We start from the raw sequence: 24276 nt of genomic DNA, 5'->3' as shown, positions 1-24276 counted from the left end.
GAGCCCAGGCATGAGACACAAAATAATCAGTTTTCCATAGCATTTTCCTCCAAGCCTTCTCTAGTTAAACCACAGAGACTATACCATCTCGCGTAGTCACTGGATAGCATGCAAAGAGCCATTTCTGTGGTTTTTGTTCTCTTGCCCCATTCATCACAATCGCGGTGGATTTAAAGAAAAAGTCAAAAACAGTACTGTGTCATGCTATGTGTAATAGGATTGCAGATTAGCTTAATGGACAGTCACCCCCGTTTAATTTTTTTACAGTTTTTCTGAATACTTAAACACTAACAATGATTCTTATAAAACTATTAATAGTTATAGCAAAATTACTCACTGTTTTGCACTCAGTTTGCACTTTTGTAACACACAATTTGCAAATGTGTAAATACAATCCACTGCACAGCACTCTTTTTGCGGAACTGTAAACACAACTCACTGTTTTACACACAATTTCTAAATGATCAACACACTCCTAGTAAAACTATACACATTTATAGCTATTGATTACACTACTTTGCCAGCTGTCTGGCCACACTGTCACATGTGAAAATGGTTTTAGATAATTAGTTCACTTTGCAATCAGCATGAGCGCTATAAATAAGCCACAGGTACAGTAAGCTTTCAGTGTGGAGAACAATGGAGGGAGAAGGAAGACTGAGAAGAGTGAGAATTAGAGAAGGGCGAGGAAGAGGATGAAGACTAGGAGGTGAATTTAGAGGATGAGGAGGTGAAGAGGAAGGAGGAAGGGTAAGAAGAAATAGAATAACTGATGTCATCAGAGCTACAACAGTGGATCATGTGATCAACCATGGAATGACCCTGAGGGAAGCTGGCCAATGGGTTCAGCCTGACCTGAGCCGCTACGCTGTAGCAGGCATCATAAGGACGGTTCCAAATGAGAATCGGTTAGTACAGTTACTTCACAGTACGTTTTGTAATAGTACTATACTCTAATGAGAAACACAACAATGCTGTACAGGTAAAAACTGAAAAGGGTACTCTACAGACCTGCTAGACATCCAGAATCTGGGGGCAGAGGAAGAATGTTCACTGAAGAACGAGAGACCCATATAGTTAATATGGTGATCACAAATAATTCCATTAGGCTACGAGAAATACAGCAGCGTATAATAGAGAATGACACCACCTCCCAAAACATGAACAATGTGAGCATCTCTGCATTATCTCGTGTACTGGCATGCAACAGAATCAGGATGAAGCACATTTACAGAGTCCCTTTTGAAAGAAACAGTGAACGTGTTAGCATGGCAGGAACATTATTGTACACGGTGCCATAATCAATGTCCCAGGACAGCGTGGTGGTAACATAACTATGTGCGCAGCTATAAGTTAGAACGGTGCTGTTCACCATCATGCAACCCTGGGCCCATGTAACACTGCACACATTATTACATTCCTGGACAACCTACATCATATGCTCACTAATGTTCACAGACCAGTTATGTCATCATCCATCCATCCATTTCCCAAACCGCTTATCCTACTGGGTCGTGGGGGGGTCCGGAGCCTATCCCGGAAGCAATGGGCATGAGGCAGGGAACAACCCAGGATGGGGAGCCAGCCCATTGCAGGGCACACTCACACACCAGTCACTCTCACACACACACCTACAGGCAATTTAGCAACTCCAATTAGCCTCACCGTGTTTTTGGACTGTGGGGGGAAACCAGAGTACCCGGAGGAAACCTCACGACGACATGGGGAGAACATGCAAACTCCACACACGTGACCCAGGCAGAGTCTCAAACCCGGGTCCCAGAGGTGTGAGGCAACAGTGCTGACCACTGCACCATCATGCCGCCCCCCATAAATTCATTTTTCCATTTTTATTTTCAATAATATTGATGTTAACTCAGCATCTTATTTTCAATGTTGAAAAAGTCACTTTATATCAAGGTTTCGCCACCATTAATTTTTCAATATTGAACATCTGACCAAAAATCAATTCAGTTTCAATGCTGATAATTTAACACTGACCATAATTCAATGCATTTAACTATACTTCAACGCTGAAACAATAATATGATGCTATCTGGGCTATGAATAATTATTTCAATTGATATACAGATTCCAAGCCCATATAGGTGACACACAGGTACATAATGGGCGTCTTATGTCTGAGGTAGCCAGCTACTGTGTTTGATAACCCACCATCATAATAATAGTTTCCTTGCACCAGTATAAAAGTAAACCAATTGATCCCTCTTGCAATAACCTGTGGTATGAAACTGAATAAAATGTATCGTACCAGTCTTGGGGAAAACCAGTGAGAATCCACTGTGAAACAGCACTGCGCAAATTCTCATGTGTTCCTAATGACAAGGGCAAGACTGGTAATCAAACTAGCCTCTCAGCAGGAGTGTTAGTGTAAAAACAGGGCTTATTGACACAGATAATAAAGCTTGTTAGAATGCGTAACATAATTATTTTTGAAGGGGTGGTACCTTCTGATTGGAAGCACGCCTTCATAACGCCTATTTTCAAAAAAGGGGATAGAAGTAATTTGTCTAACTATAGGCCAATCAGTCTAACTTGTATAACTGGTAAAGTTATGGAGGCTATAATCAAAGAGAAAATGGTAAATTACCTGGACTCCAATAACATTTTGCGGGATAGCCAGCATGGATTTAGGAGAGGTAGATCCTGTTTAACAAATCTGTTGGAGTTTTTTGAGGAAGCTACTCAGGAAGTTGATGATAAGAAGGCCTATGATGTCATCTACTTAGATTTCCAAAAGGCTTTTGATGTTGTCCCCCACAAGAGGCTCCTACTTAAACTCAAAGCGACAGGTATTTTAGGTACCGTAGCGACCTGGATTGATAACTGGTTAACAGATAGGAAACAGCGAGTAGTTATAAGAGGCACAATGTCACAGTGGGCTTGCGTTCATAGTGGGGTACCGCAGGGTTCGATTTTAGGACCACTATTGTTCCTAATTTACATAAATGATATGGATACCAATATATACAGTAAACTGGTGAAATTTGCAGATGACACCAAGGTGGGTGGTGTAGCAGATACTGAATTAGTGGCTCAGCAGCTACAGCGGGATCTTGATTTAATTAGTGACTGGGCCGATACCTGGCAGATGAAATTTAACGTTGATAAATGTAAGGTACTCCATCTAGGGAGCAGAAATATAAAGTACAGGTATTTCATGGGTCTCACTGAAATAAATGTAGCCGATCATGAGAAAGACCTTGGTGTGTATGTTGATGCTTCCATGTCCCATTCTCGCCAGTGTGGGGAAGCAATAAAAAAGGCCAATAGGATGTTGGGGTATATCTCCAGGTGTGTGGAGTTTAAGTCAAGGGAGGTAATGCTAAGATTATACAATTCCTTGGTGAGACCTCACCTAGAATATTGTGTGCAGGTTTGGTCACCATATCTTAAAAAGGACATTGTGGCCTTAGAAAAGGTGCAGCGTAGGGCCACAAAAATGATTCCTGGTCTTAGAGGAATGTCATACGAGGAATGGTTACTTGAGCTAAATCTGTTCAGTCTCAAGCAAAGGAGACTGAGGGGGGACATGATCCAGGTATATAAGATTCTAACAGGTTTGGATGCTGTTCAACCAAATAGTTACTTCAGCATTAGTTTAAATACACAAACTCGTGGCCATAGGTGGAAATTAGCGGGAGAACATTTCAAGCTGGATTTAAGGAAGCACTTCTTTACACAGTGTGTAGTCAGAGTATGGAATAGCCTTCCTAATAATGTAGTGCAAGCTGAATCCTTGGGTTCCTTTAAATCAGAGCTAGATAAGATTTTAACGACTCTGAGCTATTAGTTTAGTTCTCCCCAAGCGAGCTTGATGGGCCGAATGGCCTCCTCTCGTTTGTATAGTTCTTATGTTCTTATGTTCTTATTTAGCTGGGCCCAGAAGAGGTGAGAGCTCCCCTAGTGGCTACAGGAGTGCATTTTCCCCAAAGCAGATATAATGGATGGTGGTCTTATTGCTTTTAGACCACAACTTGGGATAGAAGAACAAATCAAATTATTTTCCTAATTTAATATTCAGATTTTAATTGGGCTTAAATTTTAGAACACAGTGTGTTCTAGGATGGTACGTTATGGATATTAGTCTCTACCACATTCTAACGCTATAAATCCGGACCTTTTCCTATGTTTGATTTGGTGGCTGCCAGGCGTTCTGAGTAGTATAGTGACTATGGTAGGCGTTTGTTCTGTTCTGTGTGGCAAATACATATAATGCTGACATTTTTCCTGGAAGATTTGGGATTTTTCATCCCGTGCCTTAAGGTATTTCTCTCCAGCTCTAGGGAGTCTCCCCCGACAACACCAGTCACTCACTAGCCTTACACTTATGCTTGCTGACTTATTCAACACCATGAAGGATTAACAGAAAAACAGAAACCTATTAAAAGGCTGCACCATATCATGATATGCAAATAAACATCCAGCATCATTGTTTCACAGGGAAGTACATTATTTATTGATAATTATAACCCTAACCCTTACTTCTCAGCTTGACAAACATAAGGTGCGGCGCGTGAGCATGTGAACTGGTTGAAATGCAAGTGTCTCACAGTCAATGCATAAGACTTGAGAGCCCTGACTTTACTTATATAGCCCACAACATGTTTATGTTTCATTAATAAATCTGGCCAGCAAATCGGTCTTTCATTTTCCACAGAATAAAAAGAACGATAATGTTATCCCGCTGATAATTGCAGGCGCGTTTCACCCCCGGCACTGGCTGGAGACACAGGCAAAAGGCATACAATCTTATCGAGGTACAAAAATTATTCCATCTACTCTGCACATCTGCATAACTTCCATCATAGTGCCAGTTTTTGCGGTCAGCAAGTTTATTACTGTAAGTGCCTCCATAGTAGTGCCTCTGAGGAACTGAACCGGACTTCCGATGGTGTCTCTCACATGCACATCAGAGAGAGAGAGAGAGAGAATGCCGGTTCCATCAAATTGACAGGTCGGGTCAAAAGGTCACTTGTGGGCGGGGCTTGTGTAGGCGGGGTTGTGGTGGTACGATGTGACGTCACGGGAGTTGTATTTATTATTTATTTATTATTTATTTCATTATTTATTTATTAAATTATGTATGTATTAAATGATTTATTATTTATTTTAAATTATTATTTTTAATTATTATTTATTATTATTATAAATTATTTTAAATGATTTATTTAATTATAATTTTATTTTAAAATTATATTGAGGAGAGTGCTATATTGAGGAGAGTGCTTATGAGTGTGTGTGTTATTTTAATAAGTTATTATTTTGTCGGGCACAGCCGGGGCCGAGCGGGGGTGGGTTACCTGATGGAGCGTGAGCGTACGGCGTGTCTGGTGTTACGGTACCGCGGTAAGGTCCCGGGCTTTGGAGAATCAGCAAAGGCCTTAGAACCCTGTGTCTGGTGCGGTACTGCGCTAAGGTCCCCGCGGGCTCGGATAATCCTCGGAGAGAGCGATGCCGGAGAGCTGAGAGCCGTGCCGCGGCGCGAGTCTGATGCCGGAGAGCTGAGAGCCGTGCCGCTGCGCGAGTCTGAGAGAAACTCTGAGAGACTGAGACTCTGGGAGAAAATTATAAAGTTGGAGCAAAGAATGAGAGGAGGAGGAGGTGGAGGGCTGTCGTCCAATAAAAACGCTTGGCGGTAGTTTTGACATTGTATGTGTGTTTCTTCCTCACGCAGGCGTTTGTATTACATCAGCTTATGGTGCCACACTTTTGAAGGCCGTCTCTAACGACTTGGGCCATACATCAAGTTAGACACCTTGTCTCCCAGTGAATCCTGTTTTTCATACATGACAGTACAGATATGGGTTAACAGAGAAACGATATGACTGCACCTGGTTGATATTGCGGTGAGCGGGGGGGGGGGCTATTCCTCCTAGGGCAGAGGCACAAGTATCTTCGAGGTCTTACCCTTCCTGCCAGCCAAAGAGCCACAAGTTTCATCCAGGCCTTACCCGGTGAGTATATTATTTCTTTTATTCGCGTGATTAATTAAATTAAATCAAATTAAAAATAACATTCTAATAATAGGTATTCTCTGTTTTCTTTTCTATGTACAAGAGAGAGACTGCGCTGACCGGTCAAGAGAAAATCTACAAGAGACCTGAATCAGCAGTGTTATAAAGCACATAGCCAACGCTAATTAATAAAGAATTTAAGCATAATAGCCCAGACGTACCATGGCCTATAGCTGGTAGAAATGGAGCTATCCTACGGCCTACAAGATAAAAGCATATGGCACCAAATTGGAATCAGTAGTCTTTAAAAGAATAAATGGACTAGCAACTGTCTCTGGGGGAGCACCCCTGGTTAGGTACTATTAAGCAGCATTTAGTGACATGCATCAAAACACATTTTTAAAAACTTTGACAGAATAAAGTCTTAGTTATTTTAATAAATACGTTTTTCAGTAAACGTTTATTCACGCGCATGCGGACAAACACACACCCCGGAGGTCAAACTAAAAAAAAGTTGATACAAACTACAGTTGTATCGGACACGCACACAAAAACACAAAAGAGTTTGCTCAATCAAAAAAACACCAAACATATATAGTTCACGTTTTTTACTAAAATGTATAAGGTTTGTTTTGTTATAGCGAAATTTTAAATTAATATGAGTGGGATATAAGTCATTTAGGCAACAGGATTTGAGGAAGAACCTAAATAGTGGCTAGAAATGATCGACCAGGCAGGCAGAAGTCTGCTTTTCTTATCTCACAAGTCATGGAAGGGTGGGAGGGGGGCCACATAAGTGTGGGGTAGGAACTGTGGAATCAGGCAGGGGTGTAAGAATTTAGGATTTAGTCTTGTTATTTTAAAGAAGGTGTACATGATTATTTAATTATATTTAATAGGAACCAGTAAGCTGCATTTAGCACCATGCTGCAAATACACATTCAAAATGAATAAGGTCTTGGTTATTTTAATAAAGACATCCTACAAGGTGCCCAAGTGCCCAGCTTATATAATCTACAAGCTTGATCTGAGATGCTTGCTGGAGTACAATGCTAAGTTGACAACGGTAACGGAGCTGCAGACTGTTTGATAGTTAATGAAACATAGTTCAAATTCAACAGTGTCAGCAGTCATCCACTATGCAGGGAGACTACAGATTCACTATAACGACCCCATTTATCTGCTGGCATTATTTTAAAATTGTTTTTGACAGAATAAAGCCTTAGTTATTTTAATAAATATGTTTTTTCAGTAAATGTATATTCATGCTCATGTGCACAACCTACACACACACACACACACACACACACACACACACACAGCAAAACCCCAAGCATGCGCACAACCAAAGGTTGGGAAGTGTGCTTTCCTTATCTCACAATCTTACATTTAATAGCAACCAGTAAGCTGCATTTACACATTAAATGCAAATACACTTTAAAACTTTAAAGAATGGTAATATAACTTGACCATAGTTTTTAGTTACACAAATATTTTAAGACGTAACATGAAAGTTTTTCAAAGTAAGATGTACAAATGTTTTAAAATGTGACATGAAAGTTTTTCAAAGTAAGATGTACAAATGTTTTAAAATGTAATGTGAAAGTTTTTCAAAGATGTACAAATGTTTTAAAATGTGACATGAAAGTTTTTCAAAGTAAGATGTACAAATATTTTAAAATGTGACATGAAAGTTTTTCAAAGTAAGATGTACAAATGTTTTGAAATGTAACGTGAAAGTTTTTCAAAGTAAGATGTACAAATGTTTTAAAATGTAACATGAAAGTTTTTCAAAGTAAGATGAAATAGGTATTTATCTCATCATTGATGATGACTGTGGTCCACCTGTATGACAAGTAACCTGTTCCGGACAGAGGTTTCTTCAAGGCCTGTTGTAGGAACCCCATGGTGTAGCATTATGAGAAAGTATACAGGGAGTAGTACAAATGAGCAGTCGCCCTGCCCCTCTTTTACTCATTTTGGATGCTTAAATTACTAAATTGTGTCTTTAATGCTATTCTGTATGATTCTATGGTCTGAGTGAGTCCCCAGTACTACATGAATGGTAAACTTAAAAACTCTACTTCTCTTAGCTTAATAATATTTTCTTTCTTGAGTTGAATTAGTTTGTGTCTAATTTTCATTTTATTGATTTTCTGCACACTTGGATTATTTATTTGCCCCCCTTGTCTTAAAGGCTAGAGGGGGTCTGTGCTTGTGACCTGGCAATTATTTTCGGTGTTTGTCACTAAACTTGCAATATAAAATTTGAAGACAGGTCTGTGACCTGTGCTTGCAACAAAAAACGTCTAAGTGGTAGTAGGCAAAGCACAGCACTACCTATACTTTCTGAAAAGGCTAATCTTTTATGGCACAGGCAGGAAAAGGTGATGATCCACTAGCAGCTCCAAGACGAAAATGGGGTTTATTAAAGAAAAACAGAGCACCCTGGGGTAAAATACTAAACAAAAAGACCGTGAGGGGTCCGAAACAAGCTGGGAGAAATAAGATTGAACTAAAGAAATCATTAAGTAACACAACTAAGGAACTAGGCTAAACAGAGAGCAGGACTAAAAAACCAAGCACACAGTTCACAACTAACACTGACCACAGACAGACGGACGGACAAACGAATGCATGTGCCACACACACACACCGGTGGTCAGGGGCTTTAGAGTTTAACTTTAGGTCTGTGAAAGTATAGGACCGCGATGTGTATACAGACCCCAAAACATACTAACTTAGTCGTTCATGAGTCTTATTGTGAAAAACCACACAAAATAGACTTGTAAATTTTAAAGAAAAGACATTAACAGCTTTTGTTAATGTTTAAATGTATAAAAACTTTAGATGTGTTTGTTAAACAGTCAAACAAAAATGTGTTATTTTAAAGTAGTATAAAATATAACCTTAACTTTGGACGCAAGATGAACAACCTACACACACACAGACACACACACACACACACACACACACACACAGTAAAACCCCAAGCATGCGCACAACCAAAGGTTCATCAGCTGGTAAAGATTGGTAGATTCTATGAGAGGTACCCCTTTAAATACGGTTTATTCCCACCACCCCACAAAATTAATACATTTTAAAAACACAACCGTGCTACATACATATAACAAAACATATGCACAACTTTTATTTTGAATAATAAAACACCCGGTCATGGTACATTTTAAAAACTCAATTGATAAATGTACACAAGCTTGAAAAATAAAACACACGTATACATGATACATTTTAAAACACTTGTACAACTTTGAAAATAAAAAAACTTCATGTTACATTAACAAAATCTCCTTTGATAAAATCCCTACAAACTTTTTACAACTTTGCTTTTGTAAAATAAAAGCCATGTTCATATTAGATTTCAAAACTAATTCACAAAATGAATGCATAAAACTTTGTACATTTTAAAAATACGTTTGGGCTGCAAACATATAACAAAATGTTTTTGTAAAACACCCAAACATCTTACATCTTAAAACATCTGTACATCTTACTTTGAAATACTTTCACGTTACATTTCAAAGCATTTGTACATCTTACTTTGAAAAACTTTCATGTTACATTTTAAAACATTTGTACATCTTACTTTGAAAAACTTTCACGTTACATTTCAAAACATTTGTACATCTTACTTTGAAAAACTTTCATGTCACATTTTAAAATATTTGTACATCTTACTTTGAAAAACTTTCATGTCACATTTTAAAACATTTGTACATCTTTGAAAAACTTTCACATTACATTTTAAAACATTTGTACATCTTACTTTGAAAAACTTTCATGTCACATTTTAAAACATTTGTACATCTTACTTTGAAAAACTTTCATGTTACGTCTTAAAATATTTGTGTAACTAAAAACTATGGTCAAGTTATATTACCATTCTTTAAAGTTTTAAAGTGTATTTGCATTTAATGTGTAAATGCAGCTTACTGGTTGCTATTAAATGTAATTAAATAATCATGTACACCTTCTTTAAAATAACAAGACTATATCCTAAATTCTTACACCCTTGCCTGATTCCACAGTTCCTACCCCCCACTTATGTGGCCCCCTCCCACCCTTCCATGACTTGTGAGATAAGGAAAGCACACTTCCCAACCTTTGGTTGTGCGCATGCTTGGGGTTTTGCTGTGTGTGTGTGTGTGTGTGTGTGTGTGTAGGTTGTGCACATGAGCATGAATATACATTTACTGAAAAAACATATTTATTAAAATAACTAAGGCTTTATTCTGTCAAAAACAATTTTAAAATAATGCCAGCAGATAAATGGGGTCGTTATAGTGAATCTGTAGTCTCCCTGCATAGTAGATGACTGCTGACACTGTTGAATTTGAACTATGTTTCATTAACTATCAAACAGTCTGCAGCTCCGTTACCGTTGTCACCTTAGCATTGTACTCCAGCAAGCATCTCAGATCAAGCTTGTAGATTATATAAGCTGGGCACTTGGGCACCTTGTAGGGTGTCTTTATTAAAATAACCAAGACCTTATTCATTTTGAATGTGTATTTGCAGCATGGTGCTAAATGCAGCTTACTGGTTCCTATTAAATATAATTAAATAATCATGTACACCTTTAAAATAACAAGACTATATCCTAAATTCTTACACCCCTGCCTGATTCCACAGTTCCTACCCCACACTTATGTGGCCCCCTCCCACCCTTCCATGACTTGTGAGATAAGAAAAGCAGACTTCTGCCTGCCTGGTCGGTCATTTCTAGCCACTATTTAGGTTCTTCCTCAAATCCTGTTGCCTAAATGACTTATATCCCACTCATATTAATTTAAAATTTCGCTATAACAAAACAAACCTTATACATTTTAGTAAAAAACGTGAACTATATATGTTTGGTGTTTTTTTGATTGAGCAAACTCTTTTGTGTTTTTGTGTGCGTGTCCGATACAACTGTAGTTTGTATCAACTTTTTTTTAGTTTGACCTCCGGGGTGTGTGTTTGTCCGCATGCGCGTGAATAAACGTTTACTGAAAAACGTATTTATTAAAATAACTAAGACTTTATTCTGTCAAAGTTTTTAAAAATGTGTTTTGATGCATGTCACTAAATGCTGCTTAATAGTACCTAACCAGGGGTGCTCCCCCAGAGACAGTTGCTAGTCCATTTATTCTTTTAAAGACTACTGATTCCAATTTGGTGCCATATGCTTTTATCTTGTAGGCCGTAGGATAGCTCCATTTCTACCAGCTATAGGCCATGGTACGTCTGGGCTATTATGCTTAAATTCTTTATTAATTAGCGTTGGCTATGTGCTTTATAACACTGCTGATTCAGGTCTCTTGTAGATTTTCTCTTGACCGGTCAGCGCAGTCTCTCTCTTGTACATAGAAAAGAAAACAGAGAATACCTATTATTAGAATGTTATTTTTAATTTGATTTAATTTAATTAATCACGCGAATAAAAGAAATAATATACTCACCGGGTAAGGCCTGGATGAAACTTGTGGCTCTTTGGCTGGCAGGAAGGGTAAGACCTCGAAGATACTTGTGCCTCTGCCCTAGGAGGAATAGCCCCCCCCCCCCGCTCACCGCAATATCAACCAGGTGCAGTCATATCGTTTCTCTGTTAACCCATATCTGTACTGTCATGTATGAAAAACAGGATTCACTGGGAGACAAGGTGTCTAACTTGATGTATGGCCCAAGTCGTTAGAGACGGCCTTCAAAAGTGTGGCACCATAAGCTGATGTAATACAAACGCCTGCGTGAGGAAGAAACACACATACAATGTCAAAACTACCGCCAAGCGTTTTTATTGGACGACAGACCCTCCACCTCCTCCTCCTCTCATTCTTTGCTCCAACTTTATAATTTTCTCCCAGAGTCTCAGTCTCTCAGAGTTTCTCTCAGACTCGCGCAGCGGCACGGCTCTCAGCTCTCCGGCATCAGACTCGCGCCGCGGCACGGCTCTCAGCTCTCCGGCATCGCTCTCTCCGAGGATTATCCGAGCCCGCGGGGACCTTAGCGCAGTACCGCACCAGACACAGGGTTCTAAGGCCTTTGCTGATTCTCCAAAGCCCGGGACCTTACCGCGGTACCGTAACACCAGACACGCCGTACGCTCACGCTCCATCAGGTAACCCACCCCCGCTCGGCCCCGGCTGTGCCCGACAAAATAATAACTTATTAAAATAACACACACACTCATAAGCACTCTCCTCAATATAGCACTCTCCTCAATATAATTTTAAAATAAAATTATAATTAAATAAATCATTTAAAATAATTTATAATAATAATAAATAATAATTAAAAATAATAATTTAAAATAAATAATAAATCATTTAATACATAAATAATTTAATAAATAAATAATGAAATAAATAATAAATAAATAATAAATACAACTCCCGTGACGTCACATCGTACCACCACAACCCCGCCTACACAAGCCCCGCCCACAAGTGACCTTTTGACCCGACCTGTCAATTTGATGGAACCGGCATTCTCTCTCTCTCTCTCACATCATACATATATATATATATATATATATATATATATATATACACTCACTCTCTCTGGGTCTTTCACATGATATGTGGTCAGCCACTATATGGGAGGGATATTCAGGCATAAATTAAAGGCATATTTACAAGCCGCACTAGTGTACCTATGTAACCGGTCATTCCCTGCCTATACTCTGCATTGTGTTTTGGGGTGTTATCAGGTGTGTATGGGGTGCAGGAGGAAGGGATATTACAGACGCCGTTGTCGTTCCTGGATTTTATTGAAACTGTTGGGAACAATAAGGAAAGGGGTAAAATTCATATGCTCTGGCCCTCTCGCTCTCTCTGCACAAAGTAAAACAATGTATATACTTATGTATAGACGTGTTTTCTATCCCCTGCTTATGATGAATAATAAATCAAATATAATATATATGGGTCATAATTATACAATTGATTTACTAACTCGGGGGACCCTGCCACTAGATCCTCACCTCTTCCCACGTGTGCAATACACCAAAGGGAAGAGGAAATGAGGTCGGGACCCTTATGAAGGGGAAAAGACAGAGGGAGGGGCGATGCAGGACAAAAGCATCATGGGAAAGTTTAAAGGATATTGTACCCATCAGGTTAGACAGAAGAAGGAAAACAGAATCTTGCATAATTATAAATTAAAAGTAAAATAACAACCTGTTACACGTCACCTACACTTCAGACTTCATCCTCAAAATCAAAGCAGTATTAACACAAGCAACATGTTCCATCTCTTAAATCCAATCTAACATTTAAAAATAAAGTCTGTTTCAACTGGACTTTTATCTAAGAAAAACAAACATTTTATGTTCGAGTTGTTATAAAACTACTGAAACAAATAATTGGCTATACTGCAGTTCCGCTGTCTTGTTTGGCACCCTAAATTATGTCCTGCATTCTGTGGAAACAAATGAAGGCTGAGGAATGTTACGTAACACAGCTAGAATGCAAAAACTCTATCTGGTGTAATTCAGTGCATAAAACCAATGGTCTTAAGTGTGGTGTCTTCTTCGTAACACTCCCTGACTTTTCTATCCATGACCATGAGATAGGGTGGGCTGCTTTTCTTCCTTCCTTTGACTAGTATTCCTCCCTTTCCTCCCAGCCTTGGTTGGTGGGTCAGGCAGCATCACCTTCTTTTAATAGACCCAGGTGTCATTTATCTTGAAATTAGGTTCAAGTGCAGAAAATGATCTAGCAGAAGTCTTAGACAATCTCTGAATTACAGAGAAATCTGATTTATTCTGTAACTGTGAGAAATTGTTCATCTGTATTTTGCTGCATTGCTAATTGTTGATGTGTGTGCCCTCCTTGTGCAGTAAAGGGGAGATCACATGCAGAGCTGGTTTTCTGTAGTTTCTTAGCCTGAATTAAAATAAAATATTGTCTTCATATAGGAACCAAGTCTCTGGCTGGAAATTTCTACAAAAGGTCCATCTTCTTTTGCCGTATCAACACTTAAATGAGAAAAGCAGACAGGGAGAGTATAGGTGACTGCAGTGACTGTCCTTCCATGCCATCCATATGTACAAGGGGTATGACCAGAGTACACATGTACAAAAAATTATATATCAAAAGCAAGTACCTTTGTTGAAACGTGAAGGTAATCGTTTACAGCATAACAATTCCATCCTAAAAAAAGAATTTGTCTGTGTATTGCCTAGGAATTGCTACAATGTTAAAATGGTAAATCCCAACCAAACAGAGCAAAAACTGACATGTTATTTAAGAACTGAAAGAAGGAGAAAATTGAAAACTTTCTTCGTGGGATCAATAACATATATGTTTTGTTTCCCACGGTCCTGTTACTAATTCAAATCTTAAATCCTGTACTTTGATATTTTGGGCTGAATGTAATGACAGCAAACGTAACAGCTGCCTCAATGCAGCTGAAGGCAGCCCAGAGGGTCCAAGAGGTCAGTGGTCAATTACTGCATAGGGATCAAATCTGCAATCAGAAAATTACTGCATACATGCCTTTATATTACGGTCAAGCGGAGAGTCAGAGCAGTTTCCATAGAAACAACGTAAACAAACTTTACCGTTTGAAGCACAACAAACTCTGAGTGAAAATGGCGCAGAGGTGAGTAGCTTGTTAGCTCTCCAAAATGTCTTTGAATTCTTCAACTGATGTTGTGCTACTTCGATTATTTAGCCTTTTATACTATAATGACATAGTAAATGTCTATAATACAATAAAAAACATTACATTTTTTTTTATATTACATATTTTTTAACGTCATTTAAAGTGCAGTGGTTTTTATTGCTACTGTGGTTGCTAATATTTAAATAATGACAGACTATTTGGTTAGTAAATTCATCTCAAACATGCTAGTTTAGTAGGGCTTCCCAACCTTTCGATATCCGCGGATCAGTTTCCGTCGTAGAAAAGTGTCACGGATGGGTAAGACGGCGGTATAATTTGGGGGTTCCCACGCCGAGCGGCGGGAGATTGACGGTGTATATGGACATGCGGGGCTAATGGCGTATTTCCGTACATCAATACGGGCAGCTTTCTTTCCAAAACGGCGCGATCCCCTAATAAACGGGACGGCTGGCTCCTCTACCCCCGGTTGTCTGCCGCCCGGTGCAATACTCCGCGCGGACGGTACCGGAACACCGACCGGAAGTTGGGACCCCCTACTGTACAGGGTGGTAGGTAAATTGTTAAAAAAAATTGGGGCATTACTTTCGGAGTAGGCTAGATGCTTCTAAGTTTATTATTACATCTATTTACATTGTTACACAGGATTAACACTTTCAAATATTCTTAGCTTGGTTAGTGTTAACTCAGTTCTTGGTAGTATTCATCTGGGTATTCATTTGATGTGGAGCACAGTTGTTTCGTATTTGATTCTAGTTATAATTTGGTGACATTACTGTTTAATATGCTATTGCACTTACATTATCGTGCATTTTACAGTAGATTTTTTTTGCAATCTTGCTCGCTGTTTCTTTTATTCTTTCTTTTTTATATATGTGAACCCTGTAATTATTTATTATAATAATTATAACAATTGTATTTTCTGTATGGTTGAAGAATTTCCAGCTCTTTATTTATTTTATTATCTCTCTTAAGTGCTGGTTAAACTCTCATTTATTCCCCAGAGAGCGAATTGAGAGAGCTGATCGATGGACCAACACCCAACACTGGGAAGCCTGGAACCTGTGGGATGAAGTGATCAACTGGGGAGAAGGTGTTGAGGACTTCTCACCAGTGACACTCCCCACTGTCCAGGCTGGGGGGGTTAAGGGGGGATTGGGGGGGTCTACTGATTTGGGTAAGGGAGGGGAGAGTGTGGGAAAGGATGGACTGCTAGCCAGCACTAGTATTTCATCTCAAAGTCTTCAGAGTAATTACGGCCTTTCATCTGAAGACTGGGAAATTTATAAAACTTGCTACCTTAACAAAAAAAAGAAAGTCAGGAAGGACCGGACAAGCCGGGGGGAGGGTGAGGTAAGGGGGCAGAGTAGTGAGGAATATGTGGAGGTACCAGAGTGGGGAACATTTGAGGGGAAGGCCTCCAGGGTTGTGATGGAGGGGACAGAGGCTGGTATTAGTATGATGGATATGCTAAATGGAGGTGAGGAGAATGTATGTGAGGTGGGAGTGAATGTGGAGGAGGTTAAGGGAGGAGGAGGGAGAAGTACAGGGAATGCTGTGGAATATGTGGTGTCACAAGTAGGCAGAACTTGGCTAGAACCCATCCAGGAGGAAGACCTTGAGGAAGATGAAGAAACAGATGAGGAGCTTCAGGAAGCAGAAGACACTGATGCTGCCACAGTGGACAGTTGGCAGTGCATGGCGGCATATGTAGCCAGAATATGGCTGCAGACTTTACAGGAAGATGGACCTGAGGAAAATGAAGAAGCTGATGTGTTATTCCAGCAGGCAGAAGATGCTGATGCTACCACACTGGTCAGGTTTCAGTGTATGGTGGCATCTGAAGACAGATCACAGCTACTGACTATACCAGAAGAAGGACCTGAGGAAGAGGACGAGACTGAAGTGATGAAGACAGATAAAACAAAAGAAGATGCTGATGCTGCCGAGAAGATCTACAGTGAAGAAGAAGTATCATTCCATGTGAATGCCGAAGATCTTTCTGAAGAAGATACTGAGAAGAGCCACAAGAAGAAGAAGAAGAAGAAGATGAAGTGGTGCTTCTTCTGCTGTCCCCTGCCCTTCAGAAGAAGTAGCAAGAGGCAGTAATTATAAGGTTGTGAATTCAGGTTTACAAATGACTTAAAGCAGTAATATAACTGCATTATTGACACCTTCACAATGCACTGTAATGCATCCATAAATATATTATAGACATGGGTATAAATATTGAAGAAAAAAAAGCATAACACATTATAGCCATGTTTATTATGGATTAATGGTCGATATAATGTATTATGAAGATATTTATTGTGTATATATAGATCAGAGCATTCATAATGCATTATCAAGATAGCTATAATGTGTTATGCCTTTGTATAAGTATTTACAGCCGTGTTTTTAATACTTTTATAAATGATTTATAAGGCATTAATTGGGTATTTATTTATTTATTTATTTATTAGTTATATGACTGCTTTAAGTAAAGTTAAGTAAAATGTTTATTTTCTTTTTTTTAGAATACCCGTGTTAGAGCCCTGCATTGGGACTGGGATCCCGCGGGACCCAACGGAAAGTGATACTGTTTAAGTGTTAATGTAGCTATAAGATACGATAGGATAAGATATGCTGAGTTAAAATATAAGATAGGCTAAGACAAAATATATTAATATAAGCTAAGTTGAAATATAATAAGATAAGATAGGTTAAGTTATATGATAAGATAGGCTAAGTTAAAATATAATAAGATAGGTTAAGTTAAGATATGACAAGATAGGTTAAGATAAAATATGATAGGCTAAGTTAACATATGATAAGGTAGGCTATGTTAAGATAAGAGATTTGCAATAAAACATATTTACTTTTCAAACTGTGTCTTTGTCATCTTTTCAGTGTTGTGTCTGTCTTTGTTTGATAATTTTGAATCGTTAATTTATATCTGAGACTCTCCTAAATGTCAATAAGCAGAGACGGAGGAATGGGTGGAAGGTACGGTTAAGTATAAATGATAAAGTATCAAAATCACAGTGCTACCTTATTTTGACGCAGAGAAAGTAATTTCAGTGTTACTACCACATATGAGTTAATGGCTGCAAATGTTGGTGTTACAAGTGCTGGTAAATAACGCGGCGTAAGTTTAACTCCGGTGTGTTTCTGAAAAACGCGCCGCCTTCTGCCTGCTGTCATTCGGCGAACGTGTAGGAGGCTATTCTGGTAACAGGTAAAGTTGTCATTTAACGTAATGCTAACGTGCATTACCTGTTAGTAAGTGTTTTACTATATCACACACCTTATGTCCTTTATAGTTGTAGTCCGGTGCACTCTGTATCCATGCTAACTAGCTAGCTAATGTTCCACAGGGGGTTTGCGGAGGTGTTGGTTGCAAATGCAAAAGATCCCTTCATGTTCATGTGTTGTGTTCTAATGTGTAAATAAAAGATAACTATCAAATTCAATGTTTATGTCCTATTATACTAGATAAGACTGTAAAATAGTTTGTCCTGCATATGGATGCCATGCAGTCAGAGTATGATCAAGACAGGGTGTGAGTGTGGAAAAAAGACAAATGTAACAGTATTTGAGGGAAGAGTGTGAAGGAGGGAAATGTAGGGAGAAGGAGGTTCCTCGGAGCTCCGAGATGTGTTTGGCTGTAATAAATCTGGAATATAGCGATATGACATAGTTTTTGATAAAACCAGCATTTATTTTTTAGGTTTGTCGAGCTCCGTCAAAACAATTAGAACGAGTCCATTATGTAACTGGAACCCCTTTCACATGTAAACACAGTGACACGCTACAGCGTTGGTTTGTTGTCTGAGGCTATGATACTGATTACAAACACATTCTCAAATTTCACTGCACCAATCATAGCATATGCAGGCAGAAAAATCATAGCAAAAAACATTCAGCATTAGACTCTAAAACCGTCTGTAATGTCTGTGTTTATCCAGTGGACCATAAATTCAAATAAGCTTTCCTATTTCAGTTTCTTTCAGATGTTATAAAGTAGTAAATAAAGAATCATATTAATTAAACCATGTATTACTGACTATCAGACAACTTCAACAAGTTACCAAATGGATGCAAAATCAAAGATATTCATTTGCGCCTGGCACTAACCATGTACTCCTTCACAGTACTAAGCCATAGAAAGGGCCCCAATGAAACCCCTGCATTCCTGCATCGCAGATACTCTAATCTCAGCATTTATAAGATTATATATGTACTACCTGCCAATTTTTATATTACATGAGACTAAAAATTGAGAAATATCTATATGCAGAAGTAGTTTTTCCTGATAAGAAGGATAATATCAAGACTAATACAGTACAGTCATAACCAGTGTCAGGGATTCTATGCATTGCTACACAGAGACAAGTCCAGATATTGAGCCCAAGGCTAAAATTGTGGTTTACTTACAAGTGCACTTTGCTGGGCAGTGGGGGTGTTTGTCCTTCTCTGCTCACATTTTGCCCTCTTATCCTGTCTTCTCCTCCGCAGCCCTTCCTCCTTCTCTCTGTTGCTCCTATATTCCCTCCCCTCCAGTCATCTATGTTCTCCTTCCTCTGCGGTCTCTCCTCTTCTCCCATTCTTCAGTTATACTGTCTTCTCCGCTCTCCCTGTATCCCTCCTGTCTTCTGGTCCTGTCGTCTCTTCTCCAGTCATCCCCTGCTTCTCAGTCATCTCTGCATCTTTTCTCTCATTTGTTTGCTTATTCTTTGATTGTTTGTGTTATTCGTTAACCCACCACCCCATGCTGGATGAGTCTTGATGTTTTTTGAAGTTTTTTTAAAGTTAGGCTTCTTCCTTTGTTTTTGCGCCATATCTTCTGCCCTCTTCTGGTTGCGGCAGTACATGACACGGGTGGAAAAATAGGGTTTATTACAACACACACATCAAAACCAAAAGGATCAGGATGGATCCAAAATAAACAGCAAATGACCAGGAATGAACTAAATGATGGAATAAACACAACTGGAGAACTATATACATACATACAGCTATAATGAACCATGAAACAACAGAAGCAGAACAGGCACTTAAATACACAGCTAACAAGACACAATGCAGGACAGTGAGAATCATAACCAATAACAAGGACTGAGGGCAACCCAGGAACAGGTGTTACAGTTAAACAGCACTGGTGACCTTTCAGCCACATGGTCAGCTCTGCATCGCCCTCTGCTGTTTGCATTAGAAGCTGCTTGAAATTCCCACTCTCCTTACCAACACCTCGAAAAGCCAGGCCTTGCCGTGCCAAGTACTTAACTTCAGAAGATTTTTCCTCACTTGCTGCTGCTCTTTCCAGCTCATCTGAAGGTTGAATATTAACAGGATTGATCTTCTGAATCCATGTCATCAGTGCTAATCTGTGGCACTGCCTGTCTTTATGTGCACTGAATTTCCCCAGTGCCTTTTCCAGTTTCACATGCCAGTCTTCACAAGAGCTGAATCTGTCTTTCATGCCAGTTTAGACATTTGTGTTACAAAAAATTTTGCAAAGTAGAAACAAAGAACCCCCCTTAAGATGAGGGGGGGCTGTAAGGGAGCCCAGTGTGATCTTTAAACCATTTCTCCTGAAAGCAGGGTCTCCTGTTTGATAGACGTGACATTTACATTTGGCTGATTTGGTGAAGGTCCAAGCTCCTCCCCCCTCCTCCCTAATACACCTTCATCTTCACCTGCCTGTCTGCTCTCTCTCTCTCTCTCTCTCTCTCTCTCTCTCTCTGTCATTGACTCACACTCAGTCTCCCTGCTTAAATGCTGTATCTGAAATACACACCACAGGCCAAACTAAGAAGCATATTAAACTAACATCAGGATCAGGCTGCTGTGACGTCATTATTCACTCTTAACCATCAATATTTGCTCCTTTTCTCACTCCCCTCCATGTCGCCTGCATTCTCTGCCGTCAGCAGCCTCTTGCTGTCTCTCCCTCTTCATCTTTACTCTCAGCACAGCAGAGTTTACATGAAAGCAGTTATCAGTAAACAAGTGGTGTTTCTTGGCATGATGCTCAGGAATGGATCTCTCAGGATTTGTTATCTGAATGGGATGATTAATATATGAAGAACCCTTGACTCACATACTGTATACGTCTATCATCTGACTGGCACTAATTATCTCACTGTCTCTACTTTCCTGCTTTTCTGTGGTTGCCCAAAACCTCACGATTGTCACATTTCCTCTTCATGATGACAAGCTACTCACTGTGAATAAAAGCTGACTGTAATAAAACTACCTGCATTTAAATCATACATTAATGACACAAAATACCTTAAAGTATTACTTACTTACTTATTTTGCACAGTAAAAACAAAGAACCCCCTTTTGGGGGGGGGGGGGGGGGCAAAGTGAAAGTGATGTGGAAAATCGCCTCTTACCACTGAAAGACATGGGGATGGGTGGTGCTAATAATGGTACTGCAGCCAGCCAGTAGGGGGCGCTTGACATTTAGGGTTTTCACCTATTAGAGATGTTATGGTCTCCTTGTTTTTTGCAGTCAATGCTTTGATCACAGAATAAATGTTAAAGAAGTGAGCACTTCTGTCATGCTTTAGTAAGATTAGTAACACACTGCTTCAGATTTCAGTGACCTGATCTCTGCTTGCAAAGAGCCTGAGATGGACCTCAAAGGTTTAAATATACATTTGCAGATAAATTAAATGCTATGTGGCCCAGTGGGTGGCGCTGTCTGGGGATTTGAACCCCCATTACTGCATGTTCGTACCTTGTTTGTGCTGGTTTGCCTGCTGTTTCTGCCGCAGGTGAAAAAGCATACAGGCAGCTGAACCGGTGTCTCTAAACAAGCCATTGTGGGTGCGGGTCATAAGGCGATTTCCTACTGCACGAACTTGGCCCAATTGAAGGTCTTAGGAGGTAGTTCCTGAACCATTTTTTAGTTCCAAAAAGAACATACTTTTTTCTCGACCAAGACTTACTGGGTGGGGCTTATAGTGATAAACTTTTCCTATTGGTTGACCACAAGCCCCAGCGCCAACTTGAAAGTTTCATGGAAATGCAGGAAAAGAAAAGTGGAGCAAAAATTGAGCAGATGTAATTTTTTGTAGCTCAGTTATACTAAAGGCATCAATGAGTAACTTTTTTGCTTCTGTCCCCATAGTTCTGCATCTGAAAATGCGATTGATAATGATTAGCGTAATGAAGAAGTGTATATTATGGACACTGGACTGGAGCATTGTCAGATAACCTCTCAGTTATCCTTGTGTGAGAAATATACACAGTCACATATTGAGATTATATTAGATGATGTGGTCTTGAGAGTGGGGCGGCATGGTGGTGCAGTGTTGCCTCACACCTCTGGGACCCGGGTTCGAGTCTCCGCCTGGGTCACATGTGTGCAGAGTTTGCATGTTCTCCCCATGTCGTCGTGGGGTTTCCTCCGGGTACTCCGGTTTCCTCCCACAGTCCAAAAATATGCTGAGGCTAATTGGACTTGCTAAATTGCCTGTAGGTGTGCATGTGTGAATGCATGGTGTGTGAGTGTGCCCTGCGATGGGCTGGTCCCACATCCCGGGTTGTTCCCTGCCTCGTGCCCATTGCTTCCGGGATAGGCTCCGGACCCCCCACGACCCAGTAGGATAAGCGGTTTGGAAAATGGATGGATAATAATAATAACAAATAATGATGATAATAATAATTGCACTATGTCCAATGACTGCCAGTTACTGTAAACAGTAAAGTACACGTAACTGGACATGTCTGTATTATTTTGGTTTATACTTATTAATCCATTTATTCTAACTTTTGTACTTTAAATGGACAGAGTACAGTTATTATTATTAGGAAAAGTATTGTGAGGGAACGCAAAACTATTGAGAGGAAACACAAAACAATTAAAAATATATTTTCTCACCCTGACATCTAAGGGACTCCATATACTGCAGATGATCTATAGAAAACAAATCACAAATACATCACTATCAACAAATATGTGGTTTTATTTATGATGTATAAAATCAAAATTATTGGGATGCAAAAGAAAATGGCTCTTCGCAATTTTCTTTTAAACCGTAATCATAGGCTAATTGATTAAATATAAGTATTGATTTTATTTTGAAAGACCACTTTGTTATGGAAGGCCATTTGGGACTTAACGTCTACTTTGACGCCCATGTCAACACGTCAAACAAATTACGTCTTAACACGTATATTATTTACGTGTTAAGGCATTCGGACATCTTAACACGTCTTAAAACTGCATGTTAATGTGGCCAATTTGAACCTCTAAAGACGTTTGTACCTTTAATGCATCTATGCTATTGGTTGGCATAAACGTACTGTTGTGCAGAACTAGCCTACTATTACTGATTGGTGAGAGAGGTGTGGCCGCTGTGGTACATCCAATGAAAATGCCAAGAGTATATTCTCCAGAACTTTTAATAAAGGCTTGGAACAAGGGCTCTGTACTAGTATGTGTGTGTGTGTGTGGCCGGGTATCTGAACGCACACAATCAAAGATTCCCAGCGCGGTATATCGCTCCCTTCCCGATATGACTAAACCCACGTTCTAAAAGAAGAAAAGGAAAAACATGGCGGGGATAACGTCCAGTTTACGCTTGCCTCAGTCAGAGTCCCTATTGGTCACGTGTCTCTGGCGAAGTCGTCCAATGAGAGCAGGAACTGGGCGGGACTCGCAGGGTGCGAGCTGAGCATAACAGGCAGACTAAACCCGCAGCCCTTTAGCACAGCCGCCCCCAAATTTGCATTGTCAAATTTGTATAATTCAGAAGGGGCTGTCCGGGTCTGAAGTTGTGTCTGGAATAGCAGGGAGAGGGATAAGTCGAGCAACAGGCCTGGTGTAATTGTGATCCTTCACTTGAACATCCGCTGTTCGGACTCGTCCGTCCACTCCTGGGATGACCTTGGTAACACGGCCTACTGGCCAGAGTGCTCTTGGCAGGTGCGGGTCCATTATCAAAACTACTGTACCCAGCTGCAGTGGGAGGGCATCTCTTTGCCACTTAGAACGAGTCTGGAGTGCGGGGAGATAATATTTAATGAAATGAACCCAGAACTGATCTGCAAGAACCTGTGAGTGCCTCCAGCGACGGCGGCTTAGTAGCTCTGCTTCAGTGTACACTGCCTGAGGCAATGACGGGTCAAGCCGCCCCATCAACAGAAGGTTTGGGGTAACTGGATCAGGATCAGCAATATCGGTTGATACATAGCCTAGTGGCTTGGAATTTAGAATCCCTTCCACTTCAACTAAAACCGTTCTTAGGACCTCTTCTGTAACTGTTTGGGCTTGCACTGTGGTATATAATGCGGCCTTGACCGACCTGATCTCTCGTTCCCAGACCCCTCCAAAGTGAGGTGCGCCAGGGGGATTGAATCGGAATTTGATCTGGTGCTTAGCTAATTGCTGTTGTAGTATGGGGTGCAATGACTGAAATGTCTGATGGAGCTCTCTCTCACCTGCCAGGTAGGTGTAATCATCAATGAAGCTGTCCAACTGAGCTTGCCTAAGAATTTCTCTCTCTGCTGCTTGATAGTCTTCAGCGGAAGGACCAGGATGATTACCTGCCGCCCCGTGGTGGGATAAGGCGACTGCCTCGACCAGACTCCTGAAGGAGGAAAACTGCTCATAATCTGGCAATGGGGGGTTAGTAATTACCTTGGTTAGACCAATGCAGGTGGGTTTCCGTAGTTC

General features: G+C 40.0%; 1 protein-coding gene and 1 long non-coding RNA gene across 3 annotated transcripts in view; one reads left to right on the top strand and one right to left on the bottom strand.

The window, feature by feature from the left end:
- Positions 1-24276, bottom strand: part of LOC125721988 (uncharacterized) — a 433000-nt gene that overhangs the window by 221736 nt on the left and 186988 nt on the right. The gene's annotated exons all lie outside the window — the stretch shown is intronic.
- Positions 16660-17472, top strand: LOC125722022 (uncharacterized). Its single transcript, XR_007386068.1, has 2 exons — positions 16660-16719; positions 17123-17472. It is a non-coding gene; the product is annotated as an uncharacterized LOC125722022 (long non-coding RNA).

Source organism: Brienomyrus brachyistius, unplaced genomic scaffold (assembly GCF_023856365.1).
Source record: "Brienomyrus brachyistius isolate T26 unplaced genomic scaffold, BBRACH_0.4 scaffold36, whole genome shotgun sequence".
In the NCBI taxonomy this organism is placed as follows: Eukaryota; Metazoa; Chordata; class Actinopteri; order Osteoglossiformes; family Mormyridae; genus Brienomyrus; species Brienomyrus brachyistius.
The sequence above is the reverse complement of the archived record's forward strand: the minus strand, read 5'-3'. Positions and strand labels throughout refer to the sequence as shown.